This window comes from Dendrobates tinctorius, unplaced genomic scaffold, assembly GCF_039654945.1.
Source record: "Dendrobates tinctorius isolate UK_male_01 unplaced genomic scaffold, ASM3965494v1 ptg000125l, whole genome shotgun sequence".
Classification (NCBI taxonomy): Eukaryota; Metazoa; Chordata; class Amphibia; order Anura; family Dendrobatidae; genus Dendrobates; species Dendrobates tinctorius.
The window spans coordinates 19,415,114-19,425,814 of NW_027361793.1; the positions used below are offsets into that span (position 1 = coordinate 19,415,114).

Consider the following 10,701-nt stretch of genomic DNA (forward strand, 5'->3'; position numbering starts at 1 on the left):
GAGCTGGACATTCAGTGGGGAAAAAGTATTTAGTCAGCCACCAATTGTGCAAGTTCTCCCACTTAAAAAGATGAGAGAGGCCTGTAATTGACATCATAGGTAGAAGACAACTATGAAAGTCAAAATGAGAAAACAAATCCAGGAAATCACCTTGTCTGATTTGGCAAGATTTATTTTGCAAATTATGGTGGAAAATAAGTATTTGGTCATTGACAAAAGTTCATCTCAATATTTTGCTATGTATCTTTTGTTGGCTATGACAGAGGTCAAATGTTTCTGTAAGTCTTCACAAGTTTGGCACACACTGTTGGTGGTATGTTGGCCCATTCCTCCATGCAGATCTCCTCTAGAGCAGTGATGTTTTGGGCCTGTCGCTGGGCAACATTGATTTTCAAATCCCTCCAAAGGTTTTCTATGGGGTTGAGATCTGGAGACTGGCTAGACCACTCCAGGACCTTCATATGCTTCTTACAAAGACACTCTTTCATTGCCCTGGCAATGTGCTTGGGATCATTATCATGCTGAAAGACCCATCCACATTTCATCGTCAATGCCCTTACTTATGGAAGGAGGTTTGCACTCAAAATCTCATGATACATGGTACCATTCATTCTTTTATGTACACGGATCAGTCATCCTGGTCCATTTGCAGAGAAACAGCCTCAAAGCCACCCCCATGCTTCACAGTAAGTATGGTGTTCTTTGGATGCAACTCAGCATTCTGTCTCCTCCAAACACGATGAGTTTTGCTTCTACCAAACAGTTTTACTTTGGTTTCATTAGACCATATGACTTACTCCCAATACTCTTCTGGATAATCCAAATGCTCTCTCGCAAACTTCATATGGGCCCAGACATGTACTGGCTTAAGCAGGGGGAGATCTCTAGCACTGTAGGATCTGAATCCTTGGCGGAGTAGTGTGTTACTGATGGTAGGCTTTATTGCGGTGTTCCCAGCTCTATGCCGGTCATTCACTAGGTTCCCCCGTGTGGTTCTGGGATTTTTGATCACTGCTATTGTGATCATTTTGACCCTACGAGGTGATATCTTGCGTGGATTCCCAGATCGAGGGAGATTATCAGTGGTCTTGTATGTCTTCCAGGGGTGGACCTACCGCCCATGCAGCCGGTTCATTGAACGGGGGCCCCGGGGGAGAGGGGGGCCCCTCCAGCCTTCTGCACTGCATGACTAATTATTCAATTTTCAAATTAGCCATGTGGAGCGCAGGAGCAGAGGAGAGCAGCGCCGAAGCGTTGTAGGACCTGTGGTGACATCATCGTCATGTGATCAGGGGGCTGAGCTGATCACAGGCCTTCACCATTGATCAGCTTTGCCCCCTAATCACCACAGGTCCTTTTAGCTGAGCTCACACAGGAGCTGCATCTTCCAGCAGGAGCGGGCCAGGTAAGAAGGTTTCTTTTTTTTAATTATTATGTTTCCCCGCAGGATGGAGACACATGGACCATGTGTCTCCATCCTGCCAGGGCAGATTGGAGACAGGGGGGAGGCAAGATGGAGACGGGCAGGATTGGAGAAGGGGGCAGGATTGGAGACATTGGGGGCAGGATTGGAAACATTGGGGCAAGAATGGAGACATTGGGGGCAGGATTGGAGACATTGGGGGCAGGATGGAGATGAGGCAGGATGGAGATGGGGCAGGATGGAGATGGGGCAGGATGGAGACATTGGGGGCAGGAATGGAGACATTGGGGGCAGGATTGGAGATGGGGCAGAATTGGAGATGGGGCAGGACTGGAGATGGGGGCAGGATGGAGACGGGGGCAGGATTGGAGACATTGGGGGCAGGATTGGAGACATTGGGGGCAGGATTGGAGACAGGGTAGGATTGGAGACAAGGGCAGGATTGGAGATGGGGCAAGATGGAGACAGGGCAAGATGGAGACAGGGCAGGATTGGAGACATTGGGGGCAGGATGGAGACGGGGCAGGATGGAGACGGGCAGGATTGGAGACATTGGGGGCAAGATGGAGACAGGGCAGGATTGGAGACATTGGGGGCAGGATGGAGACATAGGGGGCAGGATGGAAACATTGGGGCAGGATTGGATACAGGGGGCAGGATTGGAGATACAGGGGGCAGGATGGCAGACACTGGGGGCAGGATGGCAGACACTGGGGGCAGGACTGGAGACACGGGGGTAGGATTGCAGGTACAGGGGGCATGATTGGAGACAAAGGGGTCAGGATGAAAGACATGGGGGCAGGATTGCAGGTACAGGGGGCATGATTGCAGACACAGGGGGCATGATTGGAGACAAAGGGGGCAGGATGAAAGACACAAGGGGCATGATTGGAAACAGGGCAAAATGGAGACATGGGGCAGGATTGGAGACACAGGGGGCAGGATTGGAGACAGATGGGGCAGGATCATGGGGCAGGATGGATACGATGGAGACAGATGGGGAGATCATATAGGTCACAATGGATACTCATGAGGGTGGGATGGGAGAACATATGGCTCTGAAGGCAGGAATGAGACACACCGGGGCCAGGATAGGGGATATTATTACCATAGGGGCTAATTAAAGGATGTTATTACTGCAGTGATGTATTTATTTTATTTTTTGAGTATACTGTTTTTAATGGGGGCAGTCCTGTTACTGTGTAGAGTGATACTATGTTGCCTTTTTTTCTTCATGTGATGTAATATAGAAGTTGGGAAAAAATAAGTAATGTGTTCTGCAAGTGGAGCTCTAGATAACTGTGTTATTTCCTGCAGAGACGAGCCCTGGCTGGAAGAAGTGATGGCGATCTGTGCTGGATGAAAGATGAAAAGCAAGGATGAAGGACTTTACCTAGAGACGTCACTGGTGAGTTAGTGTGTTACCTATACACTGACACTATATACTGTATACTATATACAGAGGTCCTGTGTATAATGTCACCAGTGATCACTGTATTACCTGTACGCTATATACAGAGCTCCTGTGTATAATGTCATTAATCACTGTATTACCAGTACACAGACACTGGATAGTAAGTACAGATCCCCTGTGTATAATGGCACTTATGGCGATAATATTGTTTTTTTATTACTGATCAGTATTGTAGTATTCAGTCACTTACTATGTGGTGGTAATATGTGGTCTGGTCCTGGTGCGGTGGTATTTGTTCCTTGTATGTGATATTATTCGGTCATTGTGGTAGTAATATATAGTCTAGTCCTGGTGTGGCGGTATTGTTCCTTGTATGTGGTATTAATAATAGGTCACTATGTGGTGGTAATATTGTGTCTGGTCATGGTGTGGTGGTATTTGTCCATTGTATGTGATATTAATGGTCATTTTAAAAATTGAAAAATAAATACAAATGTACCTAAATTGTATTGCATATTTTAACAAATATTCAATAGGTTACAGTAGAGTAGAGCTCGGCCAAAAGTGTCTACAGTGTTGTGATGGCGGCTTAAAAAATATTTTGACGAAAAAAAAATCTGCCAGCTATATGTGTGATTTGGTCATGGGTAGAGTTAAGCGACTTTTGTTTTTTTAGGGTCGCGTTTCGTTTTGTGAAACCCGACTTTTCCAAAAGTCGGGTCGAGCAAGATCGTCCGATTATAGGGAAAAGTCGGGGTCGTCCCGAATCACGAAACCCAATGTAAGTCAATGGGGAATAAAAGTCGGCAGTGAGAGGAGGACAGGAAACACACCAACAGTGCCCATTTGAATGCCAAAAGCATCAATTCTTCTTACTTAAGCTTGTCAACCTTAATTAACTTCATAATACAAGTTACGCACTGAAAAATGGGGGTTATTTGGCTACAGACTGTGGGGGGGGAGTGCTGGCTCCAGGTTTTCATGTGCCCTGGGCGAAAGAGCGCCCCTTTAACACATACCACAGCTCATCATGCTCCGATACGGCAGAGAAATAGCGGTATAGTACAATGAAAAATACTTCACTTTTTTCATCTCATGACGAGGCCCATCTATTTCTCCATACAGAATCATTGGTCCCATATAATGTTTGAAACAGTATATGATGAGCTCCACATAATGCTACAGTATATGTTGGTCCCCATGGATGAAGCTCCACTGTCTTATGGGCCCAAATAATGCTCCAAACATAATGGGCCCCATTTCTAATGCTCTAGTGCAGGGGTCCCCAACCGCCGGTCCGCGGCCCAGGACCGGGCCGTTGCAGTGCCCTTGCCGGTCCGCGGACACAAGGGGAGCCGGGGGGCGGTGCAGCAGCTGATACTCACCCTGCATCCCGCGGCGGCTTCATCCAGCGCTGAGCGGTCACGTGCTACCGCTCATTTAAGGTCATGAATATGGACGCCACTCATCTCCCATAGACGTGGCGTCCATATTCATGGACCTTAATGAGCGGTAGCACGTGACCGCACCGCACAGGAAGAAGCTGAAGCGCCGCGAGATGCAGGGACGTGCAGCGACGGGAAGGAAGTTCAGCGACGTGAGGGAAAGTATGATGGGGAGGATGGGGGAGCCAAGCGGAGCCATAAATATAAGGGAGAGAGAGTGGGAGCGGAGCCATATACACAGGGGAGGGAGAGTGGGAGCGGAGCCATATACACAGGGGAGGGAGAGTGGGAGCGGAGCCATATACACAGGGGAGGGAGAGTGGGAGTGGAGCCATATACACAGGGGAGGGAGAGTGGGAGCGGAGCCATATACACAGGGGAGGGAGAATGGGAGCGGAGCCATATACACAGGGGAGGGGGAATGGGAGCGGAGCCATATACACAGGGGAGGGAGAATGGGAGCGGAGCCATATACACGGGAGGGAGAATGGGAGCGGAGCCATATACACAGGGGAGGGAGAATGGGAGCGGAGCCATATACACAGGGGAGGGAGAATGGGAGCGGAGCCATATACACGGGAGGGAGAATGGGAGTGGAGCCATATACACGGGAGGGAGAATGGGAGCGGAGCCATATACACAGGGGAGGGAGAATGGGAGCGGAGCCATATACACAGGGGAGGGAGAATGGGAGCGGAGCCATATACACGGGAGGGAGAATGGGAGTGGAGCCATATACACGGGAGGGAGAATGGGAGCGGAGCCATATACACAGGGGAGGGAGAATGGGAGCGGAGCCATATACACAGGGGAGGGAGAATGGGAGCGGAGCCATATACACGGGAGGGAGAATGGGATACAGGATGGGACAGGGGAGCCATGTATACAGGATAGAAGAGTGGGAGCAGAGCCATGTATACAGGATGGGAGGGTGGGAGCAGAGCCATGTATACAGGATGGGAGAGTGGGAGCAGAGCCATATAAACAGGATGGGACAGGGGAGCCATGCATACAACAGGGGGAGCCACACAGAGCTGGACGGGGGGAACCATACATACATTTTCTGATGATTAGAAAATAATCAGCATGTACAGTACTCCAGTACAATTTTTCTTAAGTGCTCAATGCTCCATTTCCTTGTAGGTTCCAATCATCATTAGCAGTGACGGTCATCAGTAGAAGTAGCCCAGTGCTCCCACTGAAACAGAAACAAGCCAGGTGCTCCCACTCATTCAAAACCTATGGTGAGTTGAGTCACATTACAAATGTTATAATTAAATGTATGTATGCATTGCTAAACTACCGCGTCCATAGCCCCGCCCCCTTATGACCAAAGCCCCGCCCCTGTCACACCTCCATCCCCGCCCTGCCGAGCCATGGAAGAATGGTCTTGGTTCAAGCCGGTCCCTGGTGCAAAAAAGGTTGGGGACCACTGCTCTAGTGTATAATGGGCCCTGTAAATGCTGCTCCAGTGTCTGATGTCCACCTTTGGAATGTTCCAGTGTATGGTGGGCCCCATCTATCATTCTTCAGAGTATAGTGCTCCCCAAAAATTGCTGTCCCAACATTGAAAACAATCAAATAAGTCTCCTCGCTAGAGAATCCCTGTACTAGTCTGGACTCCTCGTCGTCCCCATCTTCCATCTCACTGCACAGTATTTCAACCTTGCAAGTGCTGTGATCCTGAGCAAGCAGGGGGAGCCCACTCGTTGGCGATGGCACTGGCACAGGGCCCCTGATAGTACGGTGGTGTGTCTGATGGCGGGTGGGCCGAACCTGCACTTTCATCTGCAGCTTCCTCTTTGTCACCGTGTAAGATGGAACTGTATATGGGAAGGGTAACCTGAGTTTCATCAGGGTCAGATTCAGGCCGGGTAGCGTGCGAGGGGAATGTAGTGGTCTGGGTCAATGTACCAGCAGATTCATCGAGCAGTGGCTGGGCATCAGTGCACTTGTGTCGCCCCCAGGAGTACGGTCGCCACAGTGGCATTACCTTCCTCCTAGCAGGTTAACTGATTGGGCGGCGTTATTCCCACGAGTCATGACCCTCCAAACAGCATTCATGAAGGCAAAGTGTTTGTTTTACGTGGGCAGTATGGTTGCAAAGCTGAACCTTAAAGGAATGTCCAGAAGGGCACCACCAGGAGTGGAGCCTACGGCGTAATTTGACTCAACACGGGCAACCTCAACCATGCCAGCTACAGAACAGATACACACATTGCAAGCTTAATTCCGTTAACGAATGAGACTCCGTCATGCCCCGCGGTCCGAGTCCGGCTTACTAGAGGGACACGTGAGGCTCTGGCACATGAGATTGGCCAATACCTGGTGTGTCATGCCCTTACATGTCCGTGGCTGCATGTGCGCTACACTGAAAAGGCCAGCGTTTGTCGCTTACAGGTGCAGATAACCAGCTGAACAACGTTAGTGATGGGGATCACTGATTACAATTATTACCCGCGAACAATAATTTCCCAGTAAGTGCAGGTCAACCGCAGTTCCGGAATTAGGCCTAACCGTCATTCCTGAAAAAATGAAAAACTTACGTGTGCAAACCACAGGTGCTGTAGCTTGCTTAACAGCTCGCCAGCCGTTCTCACGCCCAGTATGGATTACACGTGATTGCACAAAGGTGAGAAAGGGTACCGTATCCCCAGATAATATGTATGGATAGCGTACACATTAAAAAGATATGTCTATACATCAGGAGGCAGGCTCAGACGGTGTTAGGCCCAGTATGGATTGCACGTGATTGCACAAAGGTTAGAAAGGGTACCGTATCCCCAGATAACATGTATGGATAGCGTACACATTCAAAAGATATGTCTATACATCAGGAGGCAGGCTCAGATGGTGTTAGGCCCAGTATGGATTGCACGTGATTGCACAAAGGTTAGAAAGGGTACCGTATCCCCAGATAACATGTATGGATAGCGTACACATTCAAAAGATATGTCTATACATCAGGAGGCAGGCTCAGACGGTGTTAGGCCCAGTATGGATTGCATGTGATTGCACAAAGGTTAGAAAGGGTACCGTATCCCCAGATAACATGTATGGATAGCGTACACATTCAAAAGATATGTCTATACATCAGGAGGCAGGCTCAGACGGTATTAGGCCCAGTATGGATTGAACGTGATTGCACAAAGGTGAGAAAGGGTACCGTATCCCCAGATAACATGTATGGATAGCGTACACATTCAAAAGATATGTCTATACATCAGGAGGCAGGCTCAGACGGTGTTAGGCCCAGTATGGATTGCACGTGATTGCACAAAGGTGAGAAAGGGTACCGTATCCCCAGATAACATGTATGGATAGCGTACACATTCAAAATATATGTCTATACATCAGGAGGCAGGCTCAAACGGTGTCAGGCACAGTATGGATTTGACGGCCCAGACTACACAGCGGAGGAGCAGGGAGAGGTAAAGATTGCAAATGCTGGGGCCCTGCCCAAGCAAGGGGGGCCCACTTGTGGGCGTCGGTACTGGCACTGGGCCCCTCATAGTACGGCGGTGTGTCTGACGGCGGGTGTGCACCACCACCGTCAGAGACACTTGATTGCACTATGAGGGACCCTGTGCCAGTGCCCGCGCCCAAGAGTCGGCCTACCCACCTGTCCGGGGCAACGGCACTCGCACGGTGTCGTGTGCTAGGTGGTGACCCCGGCCATGGGGGGGGAGGCAGCACAGTTAGGGAGTTTTAGAAAGTGGCATATGTTGATGTTGGACATTCAGCTGATGCAAAAGGCGAAATAGGTCAAGTCCCAGGAAGAGGTGGACCAAAGCAAGCCATTTTTCTGTCACCCTATGTGTCATCAGGGGAAGGTGGGACAAAATCCTTGGAAACCTATGCGTGGTTCATTTTAATGAAGGTTAGATCATCCACATTTTGGGTTGACAGACGGGTCCTTTTTTCTGTCAGGATTGATCCAGCTGCACTGAAGACTCTTTCCGATAGCACACTTGCAGCTGGGCAAGCGAGCTCCTGTAAGGCATATTGGGCCAATTCAGGCCAGGTGTCCAGTTTAGCGGCCCAATAGTCAAAGGGGAATGACCTGTGTGGGAGAACATCGATATGGGAGGAAAAGTAGTTTGTAACCATAGTTGACAACTGCTGTCTCCTGTCACTTTCCATCGATGCAGTATTACCAGTTGTGTGAGCGGTACTTGAAAAATCAGTCCACAACATTGTCATGAAACCCCTGTCTCCAACGCCACTTCTGATGTGTGCACCACGAACACCTCTGCCAAGCTGACCCCGGCCCGTACGGCTCGTGTGAGAACCATCACCGCTGCTGTGTGCTGGGAATGCCTCAAGCAACCGATTTACCAGAGTTGCTTGTTTATTAGCCAATATTAGGTCAAGGTTCTCCTGTGGCATGATGTTTTGTAATTTGCCTTTATAGCGTGGATCCAGGATGCTGGCCAACCAGTAGTCATCATCGTTCATCATTTTGGCAATGCAGGGGTCCCTTTTTAGGATCTGCAAGGCATAATCTGACATGTGGGCCAATGTTCCCGGTGTCAATGATGCACTGCGAGTGCTGGTTGGAGGAGCACTTTCTGGCAAATCCACATCCCTCCAGTCACGCACAAACCCTGTACCAGACCTTGCCACGCCAACATTTTCACTTGCCCCACGAGATGCATCCTCCTCCCCTAAGTAATCATCCCCATCATCCTCCTCCTCCTCCTCCTCTTCTTCCTCCACCTCGTCCAGGAGAGGTCCCTGAGCAGACAATGGCTGAATGTCATCAAGGATTCCCTCCTCCTCTTCCTCCTCATCAACATTGGCTGCAGAAGCCTGCTCCTTAAGGTGCGTCAAAGTTTGCATGAGAGAATAGAATAAAACTAAGGAAAAAGAAAAGCGCAATAGGGTCTTATCTGGGTGGAAGATGGAATACATTCAAATGGAATCTACTCACTTTTTCCAGGGCGGATAAAAGCATGTAAATCAATGTCAGCCTGCTGCACGCCCGAGGTTCACAAATGTGACCGCCAATATAACTCCTTTTGGATAAGAGATTTAAACCAGGCTTACTGTGCGCTGCTGAAACCAGGATAAAATCACCACTTGAAAGGTTTAACTATTTAATCCCAATGCGTTTCAAAGTGAAAAAACACTTCTTCAGGGGATGACATATAGTGAATAGATACAGCCTTCTCTGGTTAAATACATGAAATATTTGAATTTAGGCGCCAAAGATCACATGTGATGACAGGACAGATGTCAAAGTTCAAGGGTTAATAGAACGTGAAATACATTTACAATTGTTCTTATAGTTTAAAGATTGAACCTTCTTGAATTCTGTTACAGGTGATATATAAAAATATATGAAAAAGAATATATTGAGAAAAGGAAAAAAAACTTTTCATTTTGTATGCTGAGGAAAAATATATTGGGAGATGGAACGAACCCATTGAAAAAATATATATATATATCATAGTCCAGAGCCAATGCCACTAGGCTAGAGTGGATTTCGTTCAAGAAAGAAGGACAAGCGTCAAATAGAAGAAAAAGCTAAAATAATTTTATATATATGAAAATATGTTTAATAAAATCGAATAAAAATCTTTTTATTAAAAATCTTTTTATTAAAATGTTTAAAATGTTTAAAAATTATGTATAAAAAATATGAATAATAAAATTGCGTTGGATTAGTATGTGAGTGAATGAAATTTATTATAAAATAGGGAATATAATTCCGGTGGAAAAAATCAAAATGATTGATTGGTGCAGGATGAAGGAAGCGGACCTACAAAAATAACACTCCAGCATTAATTCATGGGAACGAGTTTGTATCCCCGGAACAGAAACCAATTTCGATATTTACAACATTTCTTGGAAAAAAGGGAGGAATAAATTAAAATTTAAGTTAGTAATTCAGATAAAAGGAGAGATACAGGGCGCATCCACTGTGTGAAATCCGTATAAAACAATTAAAATTGTGGAACAGTAAGGAAGGTGCTCACCTATTGGGGTTGTGAGGAAGTCACAACACCCATGAACGCTTAAGAAGCAGCAGCAAGTCTGCACAGGGTCCTAGGACAGAATTGCAGAAATGACGTGGAAGTGCAATAAGGACTGCGCTTGCTTCTGGTAGAGTAAAGGGTTCTTTATTCAGCCAACACGTTTCCTGAGCCTGCTGGCTCACTTCATCAGGGCAGATTACATTGGAAGACAGTGAAACATACTTATAGACAAAAAAGGCGCCAATACAGGGTCAAACAGAATCAGCAAAGGTAAAAAAAAAAAAAAAAAACCAAACAATGAAACTTTATTACAAGCATAAAAAACACAACAATAAGAGTATATATAGAAAAGAAAGAATAAAAATATGTAAAAGTACAAAAAATTAAAATATAAAACAGAGTGCTATGGATCACGGGGTTAAAACATGGCTATAGTTA

General features: G+C 47.3%; 1 long non-coding RNA gene across 6 annotated transcripts in view; it reads left to right on the forward strand.

Moving 5' to 3' along the window:
- Positions 1-9,954, forward strand: part of LOC141047004 (uncharacterized) — a 485,357-nt gene extending 475,403 nt beyond the window's left edge. For 3 of the 6 annotated variants that reach the window (XR_012219720.1, XR_012219724.1, XR_012219721.1), the window contains 3 exons: positions 2,741-2,831; positions 5,426-5,526; positions 9,608-9,954. This is a non-coding gene — a long non-coding RNA (uncharacterized lncRNA). The remainder of the gene's footprint in view (positions 1-2,740; positions 2,832-5,425; positions 5,527-9,607) is intronic. The other 3 variants (XR_012219723.1, XR_012219726.1, XR_012219722.1) reach the window with 2 other exon arrangements.
- The last annotated feature ends 747 nt before the right edge of the window (positions 9,955-10,701 follow it).